This window comes from Aptenodytes patagonicus, chromosome 1 (assembly GCF_965638725.1).
Source record: "Aptenodytes patagonicus chromosome 1, bAptPat1.pri.cur, whole genome shotgun sequence".
Taxonomy (NCBI): Eukaryota; Metazoa; Chordata; class Aves; order Sphenisciformes; family Spheniscidae; genus Aptenodytes; species Aptenodytes patagonicus.
In genome coordinates this window covers 53,507,566-53,520,969 of record NC_134949.1, presented here as the reverse complement: position 1 = coordinate 53,520,969, position 13,404 = coordinate 53,507,566, and the positions used below count along the sequence as shown (strand labels likewise).

The window sequence follows — 13,404 nt, the reverse complement described above, 5'->3', positions numbered from 1 at the left end:
AGTACAACAATCCAGGTTCACGTTTGCCTCCTCACCGAGCTTCTAAATTTCTAAAAATGCCCTCTTTTTCACCATCTTGCTAGAAACCTTCATCCTTTCCTAGGACTTGCTGGTTGTTACACACCTGCTTCCTTCACGCAGAACTGATATAATCTGCAGTATGTTACAATCAATGGAAGTAATGATGTTTATGGCAGGTATAGAAACCGTCTGGCACTTCTACCACGCTCTGCCATCATCACATCGGACTCACGCTGACACCCTTAACTTGTTCCTCCTCTGGCTTAGCAATTCCATTAAAGTATTGCTCCTAACTCAGAAAGCTGTTGATGGATCACATCCCACCTACACTAAAGATCTGATTTCAATTTACAAACACAGATCACAAAATCCAGGCCAAAGTGCGTTGGAACTGTGCAGAAAGTCTTGTTAGCTGAAGGGATAGAGATGTGGGGATCCAAGGTATTGGAAAAGTTTAGACAAATCCATAACCAACATTAGACATTTTAAGGAAATACTGCCAAAACGTCTGCTTTGAAAAGACCTATTCATGTCAGAACAAAAATGACAGTGACAATTTAGATGCAATATTTTATACTGCATTAACATGTTTTGAAAAGATGAAAAAGAAATGTTTTAAAATGGTCATTTTCATATTTACAGTCTAAATCTTTGGAATTCTATTCAGGAAACATTGCTAAATGTTTATGTTTTCTCCTGATTCAGGATGAAACTAAACTTTTGTATTCTTTTCAGTCCTTCTCCATATGGGCTATATCAAACCTATATAAACACCAGACTGCATCTATAAGATTTTCTTGAAAAACTGGAGCTGTGGGAAGAAGCAGAGCGTATTCAGTTCAAATCAAAATAACTTTCCAAACCTTATCCTAAGATGTGCTTTTGAATTAATGCTTAGGGTTCCCCGACATTAATTTGGCAAGGACTAACTCCATCATTTATCAGCAGTCCTGGTTAACGGGGGAGGTCCCGGATGACTGGAGGCTTGCCAGTGTGACGCCCATCTACAAGAAGGGCCGGAAGGAGGATCCGGGGAACTACAGGCCTGTCAGCCTGACCTCGGTGCCGGGGAAGGTTATGGAGCAGTTCATCTTGAGGGCGCTCACAAAGCATGAGCGGGACAACCAGGGGATCAGGCCCAGCCAGCACGGGTTCATGAGAGGCAGGTCCTGCTTGACCAACCTGATCTCCTTCTATGACCAGGTGACCCGCCTAGTGGATGAGGGAAAGGCTGTGGATGTGGTCTACCTGGACTTCAGTAAGGCCTTTGACACCGTCTCCCACAGCATTCTCCTAGAGAAGCTGGCGGCTCACGGCTTAGACAGGTGGACTCTGCGCTGGGTAAAAAACTGGCTGGACGGCCGGGCCCAGAGAGTTGTGGTGAATGGAGTTCAATCCAGTTGGCGGCCGGTCACGAGCGGTGTTCCCCAGGGCTCAGTTTTGGGGCCAGTCTTGTTCAGTATCTTTATCGATGATCTGGATGAGGGGATTGAGTGCACCCTCAGTAAGTTTGCAGACGACACCAAGTTGGGTGGGAGTGTTGATCTGCTCGAGGGTAGGAAGGCTCTGCGGAGGGACCTGGACAGGCTGGAACGATGGGCCGAGGCCAACTGTATGAGGTTCAACAAGGCCAAGTGCCGGGTCCTGCCCTTGGGTCACAACAACCCCATGCAGCACTAGAGGCTTGGGGAAGAGTGGCTGGAAAGCTGCGCAGCAGAAAAGGACCTGGGGGTGTTGGTCGACAGCCGGCTGAACATGAGCCGGCAGTGTGCCCAGGCGGCCAAGAAGGCCAATGGCATCCTGGCCTGTATCAGAAATAGTGTGGCCAGCAGGAGGAGGGAAGTGATCGTGCCCCTGTACTTGGCAGTGGTGAGGCCGCACCTCGAATACTGTGTTCAGTTTTGGGCTCCTTGCTACAAGAAGGACGTCGAGATGCTGGAGCGTGTCCAGAGAAGGGCAACGAGGCTGGTGAGGGTTCTGGAGAACAAGTCTTATGAGGAGCAGCTGAGGGAACTGGGGTTGTTTAGTCTGGAGAAAAGGAGGCTCAGGGGAGACCTCATCGCGCTCTACAACTACCTGAAAGGAGGTTGTAGCGAGGTGGGTGTTGGTCTCTTCTCCCAAGTAACTAGTGATAGGACAAGAGGAAATGGCCTCAAGTTGCACCAGGGGAAGTTTAGGTTGGACATGAGGAAAAATTTCTTTACTGAAAGCGTGGTTAAACATTGGAACAGGCTGCCCAGGGAAGTGGTTGAGTCACCATCCCTGGAGGTATTTAAAAGACGTGTAGATGTGGCGCTTAGGGACATGGTTTAGTGGGCATGGTGGTGTTGGGTTGACGGTTGGACTCGATGATCTTAGAGGTCTTTTCCAACCTTAATGATTCTATGTTTCTATGATTCTATAATTAACTAAAATCAGTTATGATATAGAAAACTACCTCTAGGAGCTTGCATTACTACTTTAAGCATTCCTTTCAACCCTTAAATAATCAAAAGTTGCTCTTACTGATTCATAGAAAACCTTACTCTGCTGCCTTTACTCACAAACGTACTAGCGCATTCGAAGTGAGCACTATATTGGGGTTGAGTTGAGTCAATCCAGCTGACCCGTTACACGTCGCTGAGCTCGGTGGCTATGTGCGTGCTTTTTGTAGAGAAAGGGTGTCATCAATGCTGTTTATAACCAAGTGAACCATTTATTAATATGATCGGTTACTTCTTGAAAGATTTGCTTTTGAAAAAATGCAGCTTAGCACTAGTTTGAGACCTAATTAAAGCTCTGAGAGACATACAATCAAAAGAGCCTCAAATAGGATTTATTTTGGTGCACAAAGCCATCTATGCTTGAAGTCCTATATAAGCACATGCAGTAGGACATGCCAAGCAAAGGGCTAGTGAATTACGTTTCTACATTTAGTCAACGTGAGGTCTCTGAGAAATTTGAACTATGGACTTGCATGTGTGCTTGGAAAGTATGCCTTGCTGATGTACAGGGTCCGCAGCTTCTACATCTTGCAGAGGCTGAAAATCACTGTGAATTTCAGCACCGTGAATTGGCTGTGTAAAACCGTGCCCGGAGAGAGAGACGCTTGATTTTTCTTCCACTTTTTTATTAAGACTTTTATTCCACGGAAGACGGAAAAGCCGGTTCTCCTTGAGACTTGGTAGCTCCAAAGGCAGTATCAGGGCCTGGGGCACCTCACCGGCTGGCGTCTTGGAGAGGTCTGCTGGGAGCGGGCCAGAGAAATGCCGCCTCCGTTAGAAACCGTATACTCCTGATCACATTACCTGCCGTAACAGAGTAATATTTTTTAACTCAGTAAAATGTTTCTTCTAGCCTCCGCTGGCTGAGCTTGTCAGATAATGTGCTCAGCCATCAAGTGTATAACTTCCTCGGGGAAGCAGAGTAAGAGATAAGAGCCACCATGGGGGACTGAAAGTGCAACTCTGTCCTCTGACATTTTGTAAAGTTAAATTACAGGGGCGTTATCTTTTTTATTTTATTTCCCTTATTAGACAGCACGGATGCTGCTTAATGGCATGCAGTTACTGAAGTAAACAATCCCGTGGGAGGCTTATTTGTTCGTATTAACCAGGAATTCGAGCTCGGCTAAGATTTATTTAGACACCAGTGTTAAAAGAAAAAAAAAAAGCGGTTTTGCCGAGGGAGCGAGGGAAGGTGTTCGCCAGCCGGCGGCGGGGACAGAGTTTCGCTGGCGGCTCCCTCCGCCCCCGAGACGCCCCGGCCCCGCACCGCGGCCCCCGCCAGGCCCGGGGCAGCGGCGCCCCCCGGGAGCGCCCCGCCGCCCGCCGCGCTCCCGGCCCGCCTGCGCGGGTGGGCGCGGAGGAGAGGCAGGGCCCATATCCATAGTAACGGCGGGGGCAGAGGGGAGGCGCCGCGGCAGCTCCCCGCCCGCCGCAGCCCGCGCGGCGCCGGGACCGCACCGAGCCGCGGTGAGCGCGCGCGCGCCCCCGCCCCGCTCCGCGCTTCCCCGCGCCCCGCCCCCCCCCACCCCCCCGCGGGCAGCGCGCTCCGAAGCGCGCGCGCCCCCGCGGAAGGCGGGGAGGGGGGGAGCGGGGGGCCGGCGGGGGCGCGCGCGGCGGCGGCTGGACGGGGAGGGCGGCGGGGGCTCCGGTGTGCGCGGCTCCGCGGCGCTCTCCCTGCCTGACTCACCGCGGGGCGCGGGGAAGATGCTCAGCGCGGAGGGGTAGCGGCTGCGGAGGAGACGTCGGGCCCCCCCCCCCCTCCCTCCCCGCCCCCGCCGGGCTCGGCAGCTCAGCCCGCCGCCGCTGCTCCTAGGTGAGACCGGGGGGCAGGGGAGGGCTGGGCGAGCACGGAGGGCCGGGCACGGGGCCACCGGGCGCCGCCCCCGCCCCGCCGTGCAGCCCGGAGCAGGGGGCGGGGGACGGGGACACGGCGCGGGCCCGCCCGGGGAGGCGAAGCGCCGGCAGCGGACCCCGGGGGGCGGGCGGGAGCCGGTGGCGCCTGCGGTTGCCGCTTTCGCAGGATTATGTCAGCCCTTGCCTCGCCGGTGCCCCCTCCGCCGGCGCTGGGGCGGGCGGCGGCGGCGGCTCCTCCCGCCCGGCGGCGCTGCGGGGCGCCGCGCTGCCGGGGCGGGCGGGGGTCGGCGGGGAGGCGGCGGCGGGGCAGCGGTGGGCAGCGGGGCGGCCGGAGTTTCAGCCGCCTGACGGAGCCGGTGCTCTTGGCTGGTGAGTTTTCACCGGGCCGGCGTGGTAGGGGGAGGAAGGCGCCCCGGCCAGCCCTGCCTGCCCCGGTGGGCTCCCTCCGTGCGTTTCCGAGCAATGATTGATCTCGGGGATGGGGGAGAAAGTGGGCATCCACCCGGCGTGCTGCACCCGGGAGAGCGGTAGCACGGCGCACAGTGCCTGCAGCTGCTGCTTTCGGGGGGGGCTGTGTCAGTGTTCGCATTGCAAACCTCTGTTTTCTTAGGTCTCTGAACTTGGCCGTGATGTGCCCTGGTCTAAAACTTGTCGAGCGAGGTCTCGGGTTCAAGGCACCGCTATTTGTCCTTTCGGTTATTTAAAGAACGCTAGTTGAGCGAAGTGCTACGGTTGTTTAAAAAAAAAAAAGGGGGGGGGGATGAAAAGCAGAAGTGTGTAGAGATCAGAATGATCTGGTTCATGCTTCGGAATCTCAGAAAGGGCTCGTGTTTGAAGAATACATCTTAACGAACAGTTATTTTACCTTATAGCGAGAAGGCAGTGTTGGTATTGGGAGAGAAAAAAAATGATACCTGAGAATTTCATTTGGAACTCAATTTGCTGCACACGTGCAGTAATGCTTTTCCTGAGGATTTTTAGCATGTGGACTGATGCATGTTGCCATGTGCCTTGCAAAATTCCTTCTGCTCTGTGATCAGTGGCAATGTATGCCCACATGCACGAAATCAAGGTGTGCTCCATACCGTTCTGGACAGCAACGGCATTAATGAGGAAAGCTACAGTGTCCATTGTGGCAGGATTACTGACATAGTGTATCATAATGATTCCTTAAAGAACATTTTAACTTAGTCCATTAATGAGGCACAAACTAGTGTTAAAGTAGACCCTGACACGACAGATAGTAACTTCTCATTTGAATACGCATTAAGAACCAATTTTTGTCATCCTTTGTATATGCCGAAATATAAAATATAATAATCTGCTAAAAAAAACCTCAGTGGAAGGTTGTTGCGTGATAATGGGGACATTTTTTCCTGAATAAATATGAATACAAATTGTAAGCATTCATGTAAAGTGGATACTTGTTTGCAAAGTACGAAACCTTGTTCCTACGGTGTGTAATTACCATAACGAGTTGAAACTCCGTTCTGATGGCATCCTAAAAATTTCAGCGATACTCTGAAAAGACTGGAGAGTAAGTGATTTTAGCTGATTAATTTTGGTTTGGTGACTCTTGTTCGCTAAGAGGTCTGTTCTTTTTGATATGCGTATATAACTCATACAAGCTGTGGTAGTGCGGTCGCTCGCAGACCCTCCTAACCTTATGCACCTGAGAAGTTCCATTTCAAGAATTTGTGCAAATGGTTGACAGATGAGAATTGCAAGAACTCGCTGATGTATTCAGAGTAAGCTCTGCTTTCTGTAATATTGGTGAACTCCTTTATTTTTTTTTTTTCCAGAGAAAGGAGATGTGATAGTCAGGAAGAGATAAATTTATCCAGTAAGAAGGCAAATTAAGATATACTATACATATTCATTCTATTTAAATGCAATGCCCCAAAATGAATTCGAAAAGCTGAGGGCTTGATGCTTTTCCCCTTAGCATTTTTCTTTGGGGAGCGGGGAGGGGGGGAATGACACCTCTAACTAGAAGTGGGCACATGGAGTTAAAAAAGGAGGGTAGAACATGTGAAAATTAGGAACAGAGCTGTCAATGAAGCTGCTATTAAAGAAGGCTGCACTGAACTAAGAAACAAGAGCAGATCGGCTCTAGGTAAGAGTTTTGCTACTGAGGAACTTGAGGAAGGAGCTGTGACCCGGGTCAGTTGTGATTTGACTCACATTCCAAGAGCAAGACATTTTAATGTCGGAGGAATCAGAATTCCATGTTGGAAATGCTTAATTTAATTTATTTCCAGCAGTCAGGAAGATGCAGATTTTGCTTTGTTTTAACATTAAACAACTGGCATTTTGGTAAGGATCTTTGTATTTATTTGTTAAATGTTAGTGATAGGCATAATGAATAATATTCTTCACAAATAGTAAACTTCCACCTTGCTTTGAGCAGACTGAGAAACAGCCAAGCCTTGGACTTAAGCTCTCTTGGCTCTTGGTCCTGAGAGACCTGCTCTGCGTGCAGATTGGAAGTTAAAGCAGAGATGAGAGTGAGTGGTATCATTCTGGGTCCAATCATATTCATCTGCCAAATACCAAGCATGGCTATATTACATTTATAAGACTGGACTTTTTTCTTGATGATCCTATTATCACAATACTTTGCTTACTAAATGTTGAAAATTTATATTAGTCCTCCAAATCAACAATCATTGTGATGAACTGGCCAGTTTTTACTCTGAGAGATAAGATTTGGGATTGTTTTCACATTTGAGAACATGTTGGTTTATACTAGTTCACATTTTCAATGTTGTCTTCACAGTTATATGAGCTACAAGCTTATTTTTAAGAAATCACAGTCAAATTCTGGAGACTAACACCTTCAGAAAATTGTACCAGCCTGGCACTCTTCACAGTCCAATGTAATTTTTCCCTCTGTGTAGGCAATAACAGAGGGCTGCTTGCGCTTGATCTTTTAGTCCATGTGCCAACTATGCCAGCTTGTCTACAAGACAGTAGTCTTGTTTCCAAGTATCAAAGGGTTATGCTTTAGATAAACCTGGCTTTGACAAGGTAATCAAGCTAGGGAAAGCATTTCGTTGTCATAGTTTGATTGCTGTCTCTATCCATAGTCTTTCCCTATTTTTTGCCTTTGAGGAGAAAAGCTTTGAAATGTGATAATTTCGGTAGAGCGTTTGAGCGTGTTAAATTGAGGATTTTGAGCACTGAGATCCAAAAATGCAGGTCTTCACATACCTTATTCTCAACAGTTTAGCTCTATACACTATCAGTATGCTCCCTTGTTTGATTTGCTCTCAGAGATAGTCTTGGTTTACGGATTACATGTAAAGACAGTGAGGCGTTGTTGGGAGAGTTTCAGTGGTCATACTGCTTTTGACATGGGGTTATATACTGCTCAGTAGTCTGGGAGAAGAAGAGGAGATACCTGATGTTGTGGTTTTTTTTCCTGCCTTTCTGTTTATGTACTCTGGAGCAATAGAATTTTTCTAAAGGTCCTTCAGTCAACTAGGAAACATTTCTTCCTTTCTCCAAAGATTCTTCATTTAAAAACCCCTCAAATCTGGGCTGGATTCACTCTCACAAGCTTGAGCATAGTGTTAAAGAAAGGAAAGGATCTTGCTGACATTGTCACCCCCAATGAATTTCTATCTTGCAACATTGCAAATGGCATTTGTGCCCAAGTTCATGTTAGCTGCAGATAGCAATCATTATGTCTAGCATAAGGGAGTGAAGATACTAGTATTGAACAAACCTTAACCAAAGGAAAATCATCAGAGAGGTAGCCCTTCTTCCTTGGTAAAAGAATAGTGATTCTGGGTAGAGAAGTGCTGGCACACCTCCTGGAGACTATCTCTGTCCTTGGATCACAGAGTGGAACAGGTTCTTATTGTCATGGAAATGTTCAAGCACAAAGGAGAAAATCCAGGACCATCTCTGGTCTTCCTCCATTCCTTAGTTACTGCCTTCAACCTCCTACTAGTGGGATATTTCTAACTCAATTGACTGAGGAACATCTTGGAGAGTTTTTGCAATGCCTTTCTTAAAGACAGATGATATTTGCATAGTCCTTGCTTGGCCCATTCCTGTGGGGTTGGATAGTATCTTTGTGATACCTCTAGAGAAATCACAAGAACGTACAGTCTGCTGTGTTATCAGTGTAATGATGATACCCAGCATTTGTCTCTTTCGTTAGGACTCAAATCCCAATATATCTGTGCACTGAGAACTGTGATTGGGTTAAAGTCAAATGGCTGAAACGCAGTTTGATCAAGAGAAGAGGTGATGAGCAAGGACAGTGTAACTGAGGATCTTCTAAAGTCTCTGGCTGTTGTATCACTTGACGGCACTTGCTCAACTTTATAAAGTGGTCTTCAACATTGGGACATATTCACTCTGCGGATGGTTAAGATTTGTACTTTTTTTCCCCTTGTAGATATTCGTATCTTGACTCGTTTCCAAGACTTGCATGATCCCTCGCTAAACTACCAAAAAGAAGGGCGTTTTTCCTTTGGGAAAACCAATTGGAAATTCCAGCTGGTTCGGAACTAAGTAATTGTAACTATCCTATTTTTCCTAAATGTACCACACATGCTATATGCTTATTAGCAGTGCCCAAAATAAGTGTCTGGTGGGGAAGAAAGGCCTTAGGAAGCTTGAGATGGAAGTTCTTTCTCCCACGCCTTTGCCTTTGGAGTTTACTCTTTCTAGAAACATGAAACTGGGACATGTTACAGAAAGATACATCTCCTTGCTTATGTTTTTCCAGCTTTTTGATGTAGGAAATCCAAGGTGATCTGTATGAGGTTTGTTAAATGTAATTGGTTTGTTCTTCATTCTGTCCCTGGTTCCTGCAGTCAGCAAACATCCAAAGAGGTTTTTCTGTTGGTTAGGATATTTTAAGTTCTGATGCTGTAAAAAGGGTAAATTTAATAGTAGCTGCAGTAATAGCAGATGAAGTCATCAGGGAGTTTTGCCTGTTTGACAGAAGATTTTAGCCCATTGTTTAATTTCTGAAGTACTTTTTTCCAGAAAGTGCTTCTCTACAGTGGGGAATAAACATTTAGTTTTTCAGTACATTTAAACGTGGTGAAACATGAAGGTAATAAACACTTGTTTTGCTTGTCCAACTGTGGATGATCATCTAAACTCTTCATTTGGTTGACTGGTCCTCCAGACTGCAGAGTGGAGTCAGACCTTCAACGCTTCTGGGTATCTGCACGTATGCTGCCCTGGCTGGTTCTGTATACTTTGAAGTAAAGCTTTTGCAAAGATGTCAGTGAGTCTTTTACCAAGGGTATACACGAAGAAGAAATAAATTATCTTCAGTATCTGTTCAGTGAAGAACACTATTACACATAGTATCTTTTTATTTCTAAGTATTGTGGATGACGGTAAAAGCCACTGGTAAATTGGTAAGTCACAAAAATGGTTGGATGTAATTACTCCTAATATAGGAAAATGCAGAATCAATTCCAATGTTCATCAAGGTTTATTATATAACACTAAAATGTGTGTGTGTATGTATGTGTGTATACATGTATAATAGGAATAACTTTAATTATAGAAGTTTTACTGCTGTAATGTGTGATCATCTGACTGTTTTTAGGCTTCATCTTGCCCCATTGAAATTGGTGTTAAGGCTCTCATAATTTTAACTAGATTCATACAAAGTGCTTGTAGAAATAATCTAGCAACTTCTTACTGTTTTATAAAGTCTTAGGTAATGTCACTTATTGCATAAATAAATATGCTGGGTAAATGTCAGTTTGCAAATAGTTAAAATACTTAAAATTTAAGATAACTGAAAACTGTCTAATTATCTCCTTCAGAATCCCGTAATCAAAGAGCTGTTATACGATTGTCATGCTTTATTAATGCTTTTATTTTCCAGGTATGTTTTCAGAGGTAATTCTAAAATCTAGGAAAAGTGGTACTTTGTTAATCGTGCAGTCAGCTAGAAAGCTCATTATTAATGAGTACCCAGTTGGTTTGTGAAACACCTGCGTTTTTATTATATGATACAAATACATAGAACTTAAACATTCTGTACTAATATTTATAAACCACCACAGAGGTAAGTGGATATTGGAGTGAATTGTCACGCGGAAGAATACTTTAGCAAAACCTAAGGGAAGTATTTTATGACTCATTTGTATTTTTACTGAAGGCATTACAAAACTGAATGCAAGTTATTATTTTTCTTTAAAATCTGAATGTGGTGGTGTTCCTGCCCTTAGCACTAGCAAGAAACAAGAATTCAAGGATTTTCATAGACCTTTGTGAGTACTTCTCAATCCTAATCCATGTTATGCCCAGCTCAGATATCTCAGAAGTGAAGATTGGCTCTACAGAAGGCACGTTATACAAAGACTTCCAAACTTGATCTTCATTTAAAAACTCACAGTTAAAATACTAAGCTTAACAGGTGCTCACAGGTTTGAAAATCTGTTACACTAACCTTTCCTAGGGGTTTCCCCACTGCTTATTAATTTAATTGATTGTCCATGTCAGTTTTAAGTACTTGTACAAAATGGCAATAAATCTTTTATATTGTCTGAATACTGCAAAGTTGCATTTCTTTAAGCATGAAAGCATGGAAAGAGTACTAAATATTATGACTATCATTTTCTAGTTGGATTCTATTGATTCTAATTTTTGTTGTTTGAAATAGTGTCTTTATGACCTGTTTGAGATATTAACAGGCCCTTTGCCTTAACTCAAGATACTGATTTTGGGGTCATCATGTGGTGCCAAGACTTGAGTGCTTCCAAACCACTGTGCACCCAACCATCTCCTCACACCACCAAACAGCTTCATACTTACCCTTTAGATACTTTGTGGATGTGGTAGTCACGATCACAGCACAGCGATAACAAGTACTTATTTAGTGCTGTCTGCATCATGTTCAGTTCATAAGTGTCCACCAACTAGCTCAGGATTGTCTTTGGGGTTGACCTGTTTGAAATATGCCCTTTCCACCTCTAGCGCTTGGCTGTGCCCATTCCTGCTCCCTCTCCGAGGCTTGCTGTCACCATTTTTGTTCTTTACAGAGCTGTCTGGGACTAAGCAGTAGCTCTGCAGTGATGATGCGCACAAGGAAGCATAGGGCAGGAGAAGAAAGCATCACGTACCCCAAGGGGTTGCACTCAGAGATTTTGAACAAGGTTCTCAGCTGGCCTAAATTGTCATAGCACCATTGATTTCATTGACTGCACAGGCTGAAGATCGTGTCCCGCATCAGGAGTAATATTCCTGGATACTAGGAAGAAGAACAAACAATAAGTTCAGTTGTAACTGCAGTGAAGCAGTATTTGGGCATCTCCTGACATACCTTTCTGAAGGTAGTAAGCATCCCCCTATTGCTATCACTAGCATCAGAGCCCTAACACTGATAGAAGCTCCATGGACTCTTGCTAAAGATGCTATCTTTTAATGTGGTTTTATTTACTTCTTGACTCATTTGCATTGCCCGATTAATTGGCTAAAACTTCAGAGAAAATGAAATGTTGAACAGGAAAGCTCAAGACCAATATTTTCCATCTTTGTGGCCTAAAAATTAGGCTCTAAACTTTATAATTCAATATGTGGCTTTCAAAGGGAAAGGTGCCTTTAGAGGAAGCGTTAGTATAGCTGATATTCTCTGTAAATGCTCAGTTGTGGAAATAGGAAACTAACATTAGGCAGTCCTAATCTGGAAAGCTTGGCTGTAGAGTGTTAAGTTTCCCTTTGAACGATTTCATTAAATATGCCATGTTCTACTATATATACAAGCAAGTGACCTTCCTAGGTCAAAAATTTTGTTGAAATCCTTTGGCCTTGATATTTAAAGATGGTACTGCAGGACTATACTTCTGTAATAAGAGTATTGGTAATGTTCATTTAAAAATAAATGCAATTTAAAACATAAGCTAAAGAGCAAGTCATATCCCCCAAAATAGCAATTTTTCCTGTTTAAATAGTTGACTGCATTCAGATTATATTTTCTTTGTTACTATGTATACCGAAGACCATTCCAGTCAACAGAAAGTTGGGAAGCTGCTTTATTTTTGAACAAACAGTTTCCTAATTATTTTCACAAGTAAAGAAAAGCTACCACTTCTGCTGACTCTTGGTGTGGTGCAGCATTGTACACGTGTGGTACCTGAGGACTTGGTAATGCCCTGTAGCAGTCAGACCACACCAAGTGAGGACAGTAGCTTGGTGGGACTGGGAAGTGGTTCCCCAGCTTGCTGCTTTTTGGTGTCCAGGGTTGGTAATCTATGCTGGGACTTTTGCAAGAGAAGAATGCCTTTTTATCTGCAGAGCGTAGCATAGAATATGTTTTAAAAAATGTCTTTCTTGCCTTATGGTATAAGAACTTAGACTTTGTAAGAAAATTTCTTTTGCAAAAGCAGTTTAGAACAGAAGTACTGTAAAAGAAACAATCTGAATTAGAAGCAGTGAATAAATACAAAACAGCAGTCGTCTTTCCATGTTGTTCTTACGTTGACATGCACCCTATTTTGAGTTATGTAACTTAAGTAACAGGATTGTTATTTGACCTTCGTAATCTCATTATATCACTGGAGGTACAAATACTCATGTAAAATAAAATTTCTTCTTTTCTAACCAATCTTCACTTTTCGTTATCTGTATGTGATGATGATTTTATACTTTAATGCAAAACTGTTGATTCATGGAAGTAATCCTGTGTTCATGCATTATACAGAAGCTATATCTGGTATTGTTGCTATTGCTAGGGGCTGATGTGTCACATTTTTATAAATCTTATTTTTAGAATATCTTATTTCAGCCACCACAACCTGTTCTGGTTAAAACCCTGTTATGTTGATCCTAATACAGTGATGACATAACTAAGAGGGTGAGGGGGCCGGTTAAAAGCTAGTAACATCCCTGAAGTATTACTTTATTAGGAATGTAGGAAATCCTTACGAGTCAGGTGCTCCTAAAGAGGTGGTAATAGCAAGAAAACAGTAGATTCAAACATGTAAATTAAGTGGAATTTAGCACTTTCGGTTTATCTTACATTTTTCTGCCACTCGCCTCCCTCCTGGTTCTTTAGTCT

The 13,404-nt window shown here is 44.4% G+C and overlaps 1 protein-coding gene across 10 annotated transcripts in view; it reads left to right on the top strand.

The window, feature by feature from the left end:
- ANKS1B (ankyrin repeat and sterile alpha motif domain containing 1B) overlaps positions 1-13,404 on the top strand; it is a 450,635-nt gene that overhangs the window by 353,816 nt on the left and 83,415 nt on the right. Inside the window, exon 1 of one of the 10 annotated variants that reach the window (XM_076335308.1) lies at positions 3,953-3,974. The exons of 8 other annotated variants lie outside the window; for them this stretch is intronic. The gene's annotated coding sequence lies outside the window, so the exon portion shown is untranslated. Of the gene's footprint in view, positions 1-3,952; positions 3,975-4,716; positions 4,731-13,404 lie in introns of those variants that run through there. One more of the 10 variants, XM_076335313.1, reaches the window with a different exon arrangement.